The sequence below is a fragment of the Nilaparvata lugens genome, chromosome X, assembly GCF_014356525.2.
Source record: "Nilaparvata lugens isolate BPH chromosome X, ASM1435652v1, whole genome shotgun sequence".
Lineage (NCBI taxonomy): Eukaryota > Metazoa > Arthropoda > Insecta > Hemiptera > Delphacidae > Nilaparvata > Nilaparvata lugens.
The window spans coordinates 16,907,321-16,918,250 of NC_052518.1; the positions used below are offsets into that span (position 1 = coordinate 16,907,321).

General features: G+C 34.7%; 1 protein-coding gene across 3 annotated transcripts in view; it reads right to left on the reverse strand.

The window, feature by feature from the left end:
* LOC111048589 (orexin receptor type 1) overlaps window positions 1–10,324 on the reverse strand; it is a 247,865-nt gene extending 237,541 nt beyond the window's left edge. For all 3 annotated transcript variants that reach the window (XM_022334504.2, XM_039442529.1, XM_039442528.1), the window contains exon 1: window positions 10,217–10,324. The gene's annotated coding sequence lies outside the window, so the exon portion shown is untranslated. The remainder of the gene's footprint in view (window positions 1–10,216) is intronic.
* Between the last annotated feature and the right edge of the window lie 606 nt (window positions 10,325–10,930).

Consider the following 10,930-nt stretch of genomic DNA (forward strand, 5'->3'; position numbering starts at 1 on the left):
GAAACTTCAATCTTGACTGTGAAGTTTTCAATGTCACTCCGCTTGAAATCACGTGACTCAACTCGAAAGTTAATTACAGTTTGAAGTATAAAGACGTAGTATGAAATTACAATCTCAATTTGATTAGTTGAGTAGTTGCTATTGCTCGACTTTTAATAGTCTCTGTGCTGATCATAGTTTCAAACTGGTAAGTAAATAGGAAACGTCACATTCTCATCAGAAATCTTTCATCTGTGTTGTCAATAGCAATGCGGAACAATCTCAAGCAATTCCAACTTCAGCAACACTAGTTGAGATCTTAATGCGAACCATTGTTCGAAACTTATCAAGTTGAAGAAAAGTTGCATCTGATGTGTTCAGTGGCTTTCCGAGTTCAACAGCTGACAACTGCTGAGGACATGACAGCCATTTCTTCTCGCGTCTTATTTAATATTCTATTCTTCTCGGACATTTTGAGATTCGCTAGCTCTACTCAGCATTCCCTCGAGTGACAGACTCATTTCAATTCATTCATCTGTCATGTGCATGAGTCTAGATCATTCATTCGATGAAATTTGTAGCATCATATTGGAGTTTTCTAACGTTTCAACATGAGTTTTGTATATGAAAATCTCTTATATTTGTTGGCATCGACAATACTTTTCCTAGACCAATAACTATCATAATATCATCGAAACCCCACATATTTGAGTCTATTCTACACTATCGATTATTGATAGCATTAAACGAAGAAACTAGGATGTGAATTGATGTCTTCAAAATGATGTCAAATATCATCTGATAAACTTTGCAAAACATTGCAGAACAAATCAAACTATGATTATTCATTTTAAGATTTATCCAATATTGTGATAAATACCCATTGTGCATTATCAATTTATCAGTTTTGAAATCTCCGACTTATTCATTCTTCATTACATTGACATATAGAATAATGACATTATTAAATTACTATTGTGTATAGGAATGCATCATCTATTTTTACATTAGAGCAAACGTTTTTTTTCGAGTGCCAACAAATTTAAGGCACATTTTTTGATTGAAAGCTTGTTTATTGATTCATAGTGTAATTGGGCAATGAATATTGAAAACCAGAACTGATCCAACGAAAAAGTTAACTACGGTTGCTTCGCATAATATGATGGGAAGCATACGATTATTATTAGTGTGACGGAGAAGGAGTATATTGGACTGAGAAGAAACATCGAGAGAGCAGATTGGATAAGCGTCAATGATGGGAAGCATATATGATTAGAAGAAGGAGAGGAAGTTCAATATACTTGAAGCATACAAGAGACAAACTCTTCTCATATAAATCGAGACGTCATAAATATTTTGAAGCTCTTGGTTCCAGAATTGAATGAAAATTGTGTTACAGATATTATTTAAAACCAATAGAAATCACTAGCCCTAGTTGAATTGCTTTCAGTGTTTGTGAGAACCCATGCGAAAAATATTCGATGACTTTTATTGGTGGGGAGTCCCTGACTGAAGTTCCAACTCTCCTGAGTATATAATACAAACCGTCACCTGGCATCAAAACTGTAATATATATAAGCCGGGACCGACGATTCAACGTGCCCATTCGATAAATCGGAAGTGACATGGCTAAAAACTTTTTTTTGTATCCAGATTTAAATCCGGGACCTTTAAACCCTTAAACGCCCAAGTGTTTTTAAATTTTACTTTTTCTCACGAGAGACGTTAATAAAGTTCTTAAAAACAACTCCTGAAATATTATTTCATTTTTTATTCACTTATTTCAGTAAATATATGAAAAAATGTCATGTTACCATATGGAAACACGGGGCGTTCACAGTATCAATTGATTAAAGTTGGTAATCAACAACTCTGCTCCATATTTTCATCAATATACATCATAATAGTGTGTAAATGATATTTTTCAAATGACGACTGCACATCACATTCAACTTTCTCATCATTGGTAAAAACAATCTCAGCATTGGCTGTTAGCTGTCCACTGCTTAGATTATCGATGAACCCTTCTTTATCTTCATTTGCTGAGTCCTCATCAGATAAGTCAGAAGGATCTGGAGGCTTGATGTAAATTCTGCTGACTACAATGTTTGCAGCTCATCTGACTCTAGCTCATCAAGTATTTCTACAAGTATCAGTGACCTGAAAAATGACAAGATAAACAATGATTACTTTTTATATAATTATGAATCCCTTCATCAAATGAAACAAAATTTGAAAATTTTTACTTGTAATTTGAAACTTATTCATTGAGTAACTCTTTTGTAATCTGCTATAATAAGGAATGCCTACTATGATTACCCATGTAGGAGATATTTTATATTTTATGATATTTTATCTATTCCACTACCTACATTTTTATAATTTATTTTACCATATACTACAGGTTCATCATTCGAATAAGGAATGTTGATGAAGACTAAGCAGAGCTAATCATGAAATGTCCATATAATAAACTTCTGCAATAATTAATAATTATAAAAGCATATATTTTGATTAAAAATCCTAAATTCCTAATACAAATAATGTTGTAAGAGTTGCAAGAAATTTTACTTTGTTATTGAGTGTGTACTTCGATCTTACAAGTGTGAGTGATGAATAAATATAAGGTGTAAGGTATAGCGTATGATTGATTCGGTAAACCTCCCTTGTTACCATATGGTAACACCCAAATATAAATGCTTATAATATTCATAAAATCAAAGTAATTTAAAAAAGCTAGGATTTTTTTCTTAGCGTTTTGATTATTTGTTAACAATCACATTAGAGTTATAATATTCATCACAATATAGAATATCAATGTACTTACCTGTGCATGTCAGCCTCAACGTTGATTTTCAAAGGTCTACTGATGAACACTGAAGTAAGAAAATGGCTTACTGACTGGAACACCTTCCTACAATCTTCCCCTTCCATTAGAAATTATCACTGAGTTACCTCAACAATTCTAGAGAAATATGCCAAAGTGTCCATGTTCGCTGTTACCATATGGTATGGCGTTTAAGGGTTAAGCTGCTACGCAAGCAATCTATCCACTGAACCACGGATCACTCCAGGAATAACATGAGAATAAATGGGGAGTGGCGTTCCCGATCAAAGAGCATTTCAGCAAAGAAGGAAGGGGAACTAAGGAAAAACTACTCCCACATTTGATCGGGTTGTGAAGGGGAGCTTAAAAAGTAATAATTATTATAAATGATAGATTTAGAGTGGGTGGAGTATTGACATTACTGGAAGAACTGAACAACCAAGTATCAAGTAGTGATAAGAGATCTGAGAGTTGAGAGGTATCGTCATCGAGTCATGTTGGAAGCAAGAAGTAATTAACGAAGAAGGAGAAGGAAAAATAGAAGAAACAGTTCCGAGAGGATCTTGACGAGAAATTCTCGTGAGAGATAATACAGTCCACCAAACAGTGAATGCAAAGAGCGGACGTACAGAAAATACAGCAGGATCAGCCGATGAAAAGAAAGATTCAGCAGAACAAAGAATGTAGCAATCAGAGTCAAATACCCGGATTGGAAACACTAGGGATGGGAAGAACTGAATACTTGAGGGACACAAGACATGTATATTTAGGTACCTTCAATGTGCGATCAATTCTCGGTAAAGGTTGAACTCGAAGAAGCACATATAACAGAATGGAAATGAAAAGTCGCGAGATTGCAGGACGATCGGTGGGCGAAAATTTTGTACTAAAAGGTTTATCGTAGTGCACAAGAAAAAAAGAGAGAACGACCAGCTATGCAATGAAGAGACGAGATTATCCAAGAATGGGGCAAGTTTGATGTACTTCAGAAAGAGACAGAAAACTATTAACAAACATAATTTCATAGAAATAATTAACTTTTTACTAATTGAGTGATCAATTAATAGTAAGAGTGCATATATAACAAACTCTGTTCAATAGTTATATTGTCAACCTTCGAACACCTCCGAAAGGAGAGGCTTTTGTTTTGTGAAGGATGTGAATAAAGCTCTGTTTATTATTCTCACTATTATTATTAATTATTTCTTGATTCCATTGATATTCCCTACAAGAACTATTTTTCTATTCAAATGGAATAAAATCTACATGAAAAAAAAGTCGAAGCCTATAGGGCTACTACCAATAATTGTTATTCAAATGGAATAAAAATCTTAAAGTCGAAACCTACAGGGCTACTATCAATGATTATTATTCAAATGGAATAAAAATCTTCAAGTGGAAACATGTTGTGAATTAATAGGATATAAAAAGGAACCTTGAATATTTTAATTTCATTCCTCCAATCATTCACTCTACTAATCAACTACGGTAAGTTACAACTAAACCAATCAGTTATTCCAATTTATAGAGAAGTCTATAACAATGAAAAATAAACTGTATGAATAAGAATCATTATAGAGTCATATTATTGTATCGTCTCCTAATAGAGTTGTATCATATTCCAATCACACTACCGTAAATAAAGTTTTGTTTTAAGACGAGAATCTGAACATATCGATTTGATTGAATCTGACATCCATCCATCATGTGCCCTGATCTACCCTAATCTAATCTAATGACATATGATCTAACGATTTTATAAGTATCAGTTCCTGCGTATTGAAAGCAGATATGGTTTTATCTCATTTTATTCAAATTTATCCCTCATTCCCTTCCATCCTTTCGAAATTTACTCCTCTTTTCACCCTATCGTTCTGTCTTCCCATCTCTCTCACTCCTTTACTCAGTTCACTGAGGTATAATTTGCCCTTACGGTGGACCTTCAATTAGTGACAATGTCGAAACCAAACACGCCATGAAACTGTGTTACACGTTGGACCTCTAATATTTTTCAAATTTCGGGTCATTCAAAGAGGTAACGCTATTTGCAACTGTATTGGAGTGTGGGTCGTTATGTGATATTTACATGGCTTTTCAATGCTGCAACACAAACGTTGTATTGACTTGATGACAGAGCATTATTAGACATGACCTAACGCTCTTATGATAGGCTCTAACCAGCCCATGATAAACTGCAAAGGATAGGTCATTATTTCAGGCATTTCGGACCTCTAATAATCGGGAGCAAATTGGGAACATCGAAGCATATCAGATGAATTCTTTGTTATTTCCTCGGCAACGAAATGATAGTTGCTTTGCGAACAATGCAACTAAAATGTTGATATCAAAGCATCGTTCTGTTACTAATGTTAGTGCAATCGGACGTTCCGATTATCAAACGATTTCTAACTTCAACCACAGATAATCATTTGTAGATTTATTTATCATCGCTCACGCCACAGGGCTAGGTTCAAAAGATCCGATTATGACCATTAAACTCTACATGAAAAGATATTGTCCGTGACTATGACTTCTATTGGTGGAAAATCCACTAATTATTTCCACCACACTGTTCGATTTAATGGAACGTGGTGAACCTATAGCTTTGGAAGGATGCCAAACTATTACGTTTCGTTATTTATGACAAAGGTTAAGTACAAACAGTCTGATTCAGAAGAAAATACTCACATCGCAAAATTATGTTTATTAGTTTCAATTCTCAGGAAGTCTTTTTGCTAACTATTAGATCTATATTTGATGAAGTGAATTGCAATACTCCGTCATCACCGACGTCTCTTCTAATGCAGCTGCCAATCTAAACGTTAGAATCTCAAAATAATACTGTTCAGTGTTCAGTCCAAGAAATAATAATCGACAATATTATTCAGAAAACCTACCGGAAACCGTGAAAAAGTACAAATAGTGCTGTGAAATCGTAATACTTGGAAGATTGGTGATTGTTCGCGAAAAAATGAGCTGTTCATACTCGACGAGATTTGCTGTAAGCTCTGTTAGCATTGTCTATATCATTTTGGTTACAGCACCTATGAACGCATTGATTCAATGGCCCATATGAATAAAACCAGAGCAAATGCTCATGAGCAAGAGCATGAAGCATAAGGTTTTGCTCATGATCAAAAGGTAGAAGCAAAAGCATTTGCTCATTTTTATATGAATAAGCTTCACCTTTTACTCTTACCTTATGCTCCTGAACTCTGGAGCAAATGCTCACGTATTTTAGAGATTTTTCATCAGCTGATTCGCTTTTGTAGTCTTAGTTTGTTTTTATAGCTCACGGAAGCGCTAAATATGCAAATAGGGTGTACCGCTTGTGTTTGCGTCGTCTGCTCTGTTTTCTATTTATGAATAGAGTTTTAGGTTAATTGAGTTTAGCATTTTTAAATAATAGCGTGAAAAAATCTCTATAAAAATCTTCAGCATATTCTTATAATATCAATAGCCTTATTATAATCGTCTACACTTTCATCTTCTAAAATAACTATTTCCTATTTTGTGATGGCTATCTTTATAACAGGTAGCTAGCTATCTTTTGTATTTATTCTTTTGTAGGGATAATGGTGATATGTATCATGGTTGAATCTAAAAAGAGTTTTATAGCTCTCAACTATTGGTTGTGATCGTATCTGGTATAGTTTCCTCTTCCTCATACGAATTAGTTGAGCCATTTTACTATGAGCAAAAGGTGATAAGCTGCTCTAGACTAGACTCACCTTTTTTGAAGCATTTGCTTCAAAAGTTGAGCAAATGCTCTAGTTTATTCATACAATTTTGAGCAAAAGCTTTTACTTTTGAGCAAATGCTCAAACTATTTTTTTGATGAGCATGAGCAAAAGGTTTTGCTCAAGTTTATTCATAGAAAATGAAGCAAATGCTCAACTTTATTCATATGGCCCAATATCCTTTTTGCAGGAACATTATTGGAAATCTAGGGAAGAATAAAGATCTTTCAATATAGCAGCGGAGATTATATAATAGAAATATCCCTCCACAAAAGGACGGAATTATAAGAATGGAACGGAGTCAAATTTTTTCGCAACAATATACTGTAAAGTATCAGATAATGTTTTTTCGTGATAATCACTCTTTCAGAATTGTACAATCATCCATTTCATGCGTTATATGAATATTACATTTTCGAATTTGATTTGAAAGTCATAGTTCACTTTCATATAAAACTAGTTTAATCCCGGTGCGACTTTATTGAACTATTTTTTCTTCTTTTCCTTACTCATTTAATTCTTCTTCTTCTCCTTCTTCTTCATCTTCTTCTTCTTCTTCTTCTTCTTCTTCTTCTTTGTAATTTTTCCTCAAAGATATTATTATTATTGAAATTGTTCACTTCTTACAATGGAAAACGAACAAGAAATGGAATGGATTCTGGAGAGAATGACATTCTTAAGGAAAGGCAGTATAATATAAGATGGAGGCTTGAGAATCTTGTGTACATGTTTCAATGCAGAACTGACATTTTGATGAACTGAAAAACCGAATGGAGCTTACATTAGGCTCGGTGCATACTGCATAGCCTACTTGCGTCATTTTCTAGTCGCGGTTTTACGACCAGAGCGACAAGGTAACTGGCGTTGTTAGAAGTATATTATGGGTTCCGGACGGAGCGATGCATATTAGGCTTGCCATCGCAAATGAATACAGTCATAGAGAAACAATAGCGTAAGTAGATATCCCATGGTATAGGGAATCTATGTCGCAACTTTTACTGTTATCTCAAGCCGATTACTGACGATTATTATCAATTTTTACTGTTTTGTTGGGGTGATAGTGTATGAACGGCACAATTTGAGAGACTACCAGCCTCACACAGCTGCATAGGAAAGAACTACGTGGACTATCGGCTTGAGATAACAGTAAAAGTTGCGACATAGATTCCCTATACCATGGGATATCTACTTATGCTATCATTTCTCTATGATACAGTATTATCAGTAACATCATAAGATACAAATAAGCTATCCATCTGTGATGAATTGCGTGATAGGATTCTTTCCAGGTTCTTACTAAGCGCTAACTGTAAAATTTCCCAGGCAGGATCTCGAAAGCAGGCAGTATAATATAAAACACTATTTTTTGGTTGTTAGAATAACAAATAATCATCTACTATGACTATTCCCACAAGTACTGAGTAGCTATTATAACCTTTGTTCTATTCATCAACTTACCATAGTAGATTCTATAGTGTGGTCCACGTTATAATGGCAGTGAATAAAGATAGAAGAATAGCGATACCGATTCTCTGCATTAATAAATTATATTTCTACACTGTCAATAACATAATTGTCATCGTTGTGGACCTAGAAAAGGATAGTATCACCGGCTTTGTCGAATGATAGACAAGGATAGCAAAACTAAAGTTGATCAAATACTGTCATTATAACGTGGACCTCACTATATAAACTATTCTATTGGATTATTTACTTGAAACTAATTTTAATTCTAGAGCTAACAAGCAAATCATCAAATCATGATTGATATCTTCGTCGATGATATTATCGAAGATATCCTATATTTTTGTAGATAGATGAGATAATATAATCGAATAAATATGATAATAACCGAATCAGCTTCCTCCATGTTTCTAAGAATGAGTAATATTAACACCAGAAGAAGCACAACTCAATTTAAGATTCAAGATTGTCAATCATAATATACGTCTGATATGATAAGCAATAGACAAATTCTTTCACATTGAGCTCATCGATGATTGATAACTAATAATTAGTATTTTGAATTATCATTCCAACTTTTTCTTTACTTAATATCCACCAATAACTACAAACTTCGTGCTCCGCGCAACGGAAAAGTTTACCGTGAGAATAATTTCCATAATATGACTTTTTGCGTTAATGGTTGACTTTTTCTCTCATTCTAATTCCAACTACGCTACCGAATGAACCACACAGCCTGATAATAATGATACAAATGAAAGGTTATTTTGAATTAACACACCGAACTTCGATTGCGATGTCAACGGATTTCAATCATTGATTTTGAGAAATCGAGAGGAAAGTGAAATTCTAGCTTTGAGTAGAATCAATTCAATATTCCGAAAAGCAATTCCTATAATTTGTAACATGAAATAGTTTCCGCTCCCTTGGAATTCTAGCAACAAGTTTTCGCGGATGAATAAAGATTTGAACACGTATTAAAGTGAACACACTCCTATTCTTCTACTTAATGAATGACTCTTACTCTCTTCTATAACTTATTATTAATTACTCTCCAATATTTCTATTAACTATTAATCTAGCATTCTCTTACATAGAAGACACAATATTCAGGCAACGTTCAGACAGGGGAACAATAATTATTCACACGATAACAAATCAACGTCACCGTACTCAACACACGTTTAAATAGAATGTTAGCTTCCTCCTCCCTGGACTAATCGCAGTAAATCTTGAAGAGCGGCGACATTCCGTTCCGATGCGCGAAATACGTGGTTGATGACACAATCGGTGTAGATTCGAGCTATCGGTTGACGTTTCAGAAGCAATATAATTCCAGGATAACGATTATACCCGAACACACGTCATATATACGATTTATTGTCAAATAGATCGTCTACTTGTTATACAAACTATAAGGTGTTATTGAGGTAAAGTTGAAATTCCATTTATCCATTCAACTTCGAGAAATTGTGTATTTTCTCAACGACTCGATACTGTTTCACCTTCTTTATCAAATGTGAAGTTATCTATAGAATACTAATGAATAATCAATTGGAATGAATAAATGAATGTCATGAAACCGCGGTTGAGCCGCGATCGGAAGATGCATTGTATTTCAGTTGAGGGTTTTTCATCATTTTACTCATGGTCAATTTAACGCTCATCATTTCTGCAAATGGAAATAATCCTATATGCTCCAAAATCGTAATACCATTTACTGTCGCTATGAGAAAAGACAGTTTTGTTTGACTACTATCAATACAAGAGGAAATTTCAAGGTTTTCCATCGAATAATTGAGGTCCAAGAGATATTTTTATTTCTTGAGCTTCTCTCAGAGTTAATCAGTGTTGATATTGTTGTATTTATGCTGAAATTGTTGAAGAATACTAGAAACATTAGGTAATTTTCGTTCATCGTTGGATATTCATTCCAACGGAGAAGTTCTAAAGTGTTGTAAAGTATTTCTGGTGATAATTTGAGGTTTTATTGGAGCTAATTGTTAATTTAGATGTATTCATATGGGAAATTTGTTGAGAAGAGAAAGAAATACCAAGAATAATAAACTGTTGAAGTTTGAAGTATGTTGAGTGCAGCTCCCGGATATTTCAAAAGTTTTCTGCGAGTTTCTTTCAAATAATTCCTGAAAACTGTTGAAAAAGATGTTTATTAGTTGTTATATTTGAGTAATGGTAGGTTACATACCTTTTCAGCAGCCGCCTACGCCCCTAGGCAGTCGGGGGTGGTGTGGGGACTACGCCGATGTGGAGATGTCAGAGCAAGAAGTGACGAAGACCAGCTGGCAACGAGTCGCGGACCTAACTGAGCGCTGAGCCAGCAGCAAAAGCGTGGGCCGGCTGGTGCGCACGCACCTCTTTCGGAAGCCGCGCAGACTCACTCCCCATTAGAATTATCAACATAGCAATTATATCATGGAAGATGCAAAATATACATACATAAAGACATTCGAAAATCCTATGATATATAGAGATCAGCGAGAGAATGGTAGGGGTTGTGACGGCTGGAAACCATGGTAACTCCAGGTGAGATATGGAGGGGATACATAAAAATAACTATGAGCCCAGACATTTTAGTTGCTGATAATGATCAATACTCGTACAAGGAAAACTTGGTGAAAATTGCTGATGGACTGGACCAGAATATTGATGGGTGGGGCTGCAACAAGCTGCAGGCTCCGGCCCCTGGATTCAATTCCAAGAAGCCGCTCGAATACATTAGAATACAGAATTCTATTGTTTTCAGGTTGAATTGCGCATTCAGTTTGAAAAATACTTTCAATCTCTCGAAACTGGGAATAATTGTAATGAACTGCGCAATAATAACTGTAAAACTTTAAAACATTTTTATCTTATTTTTTCAAGTAAACTATTGTCATCGGTTGAAATTCAAAGGAAGATT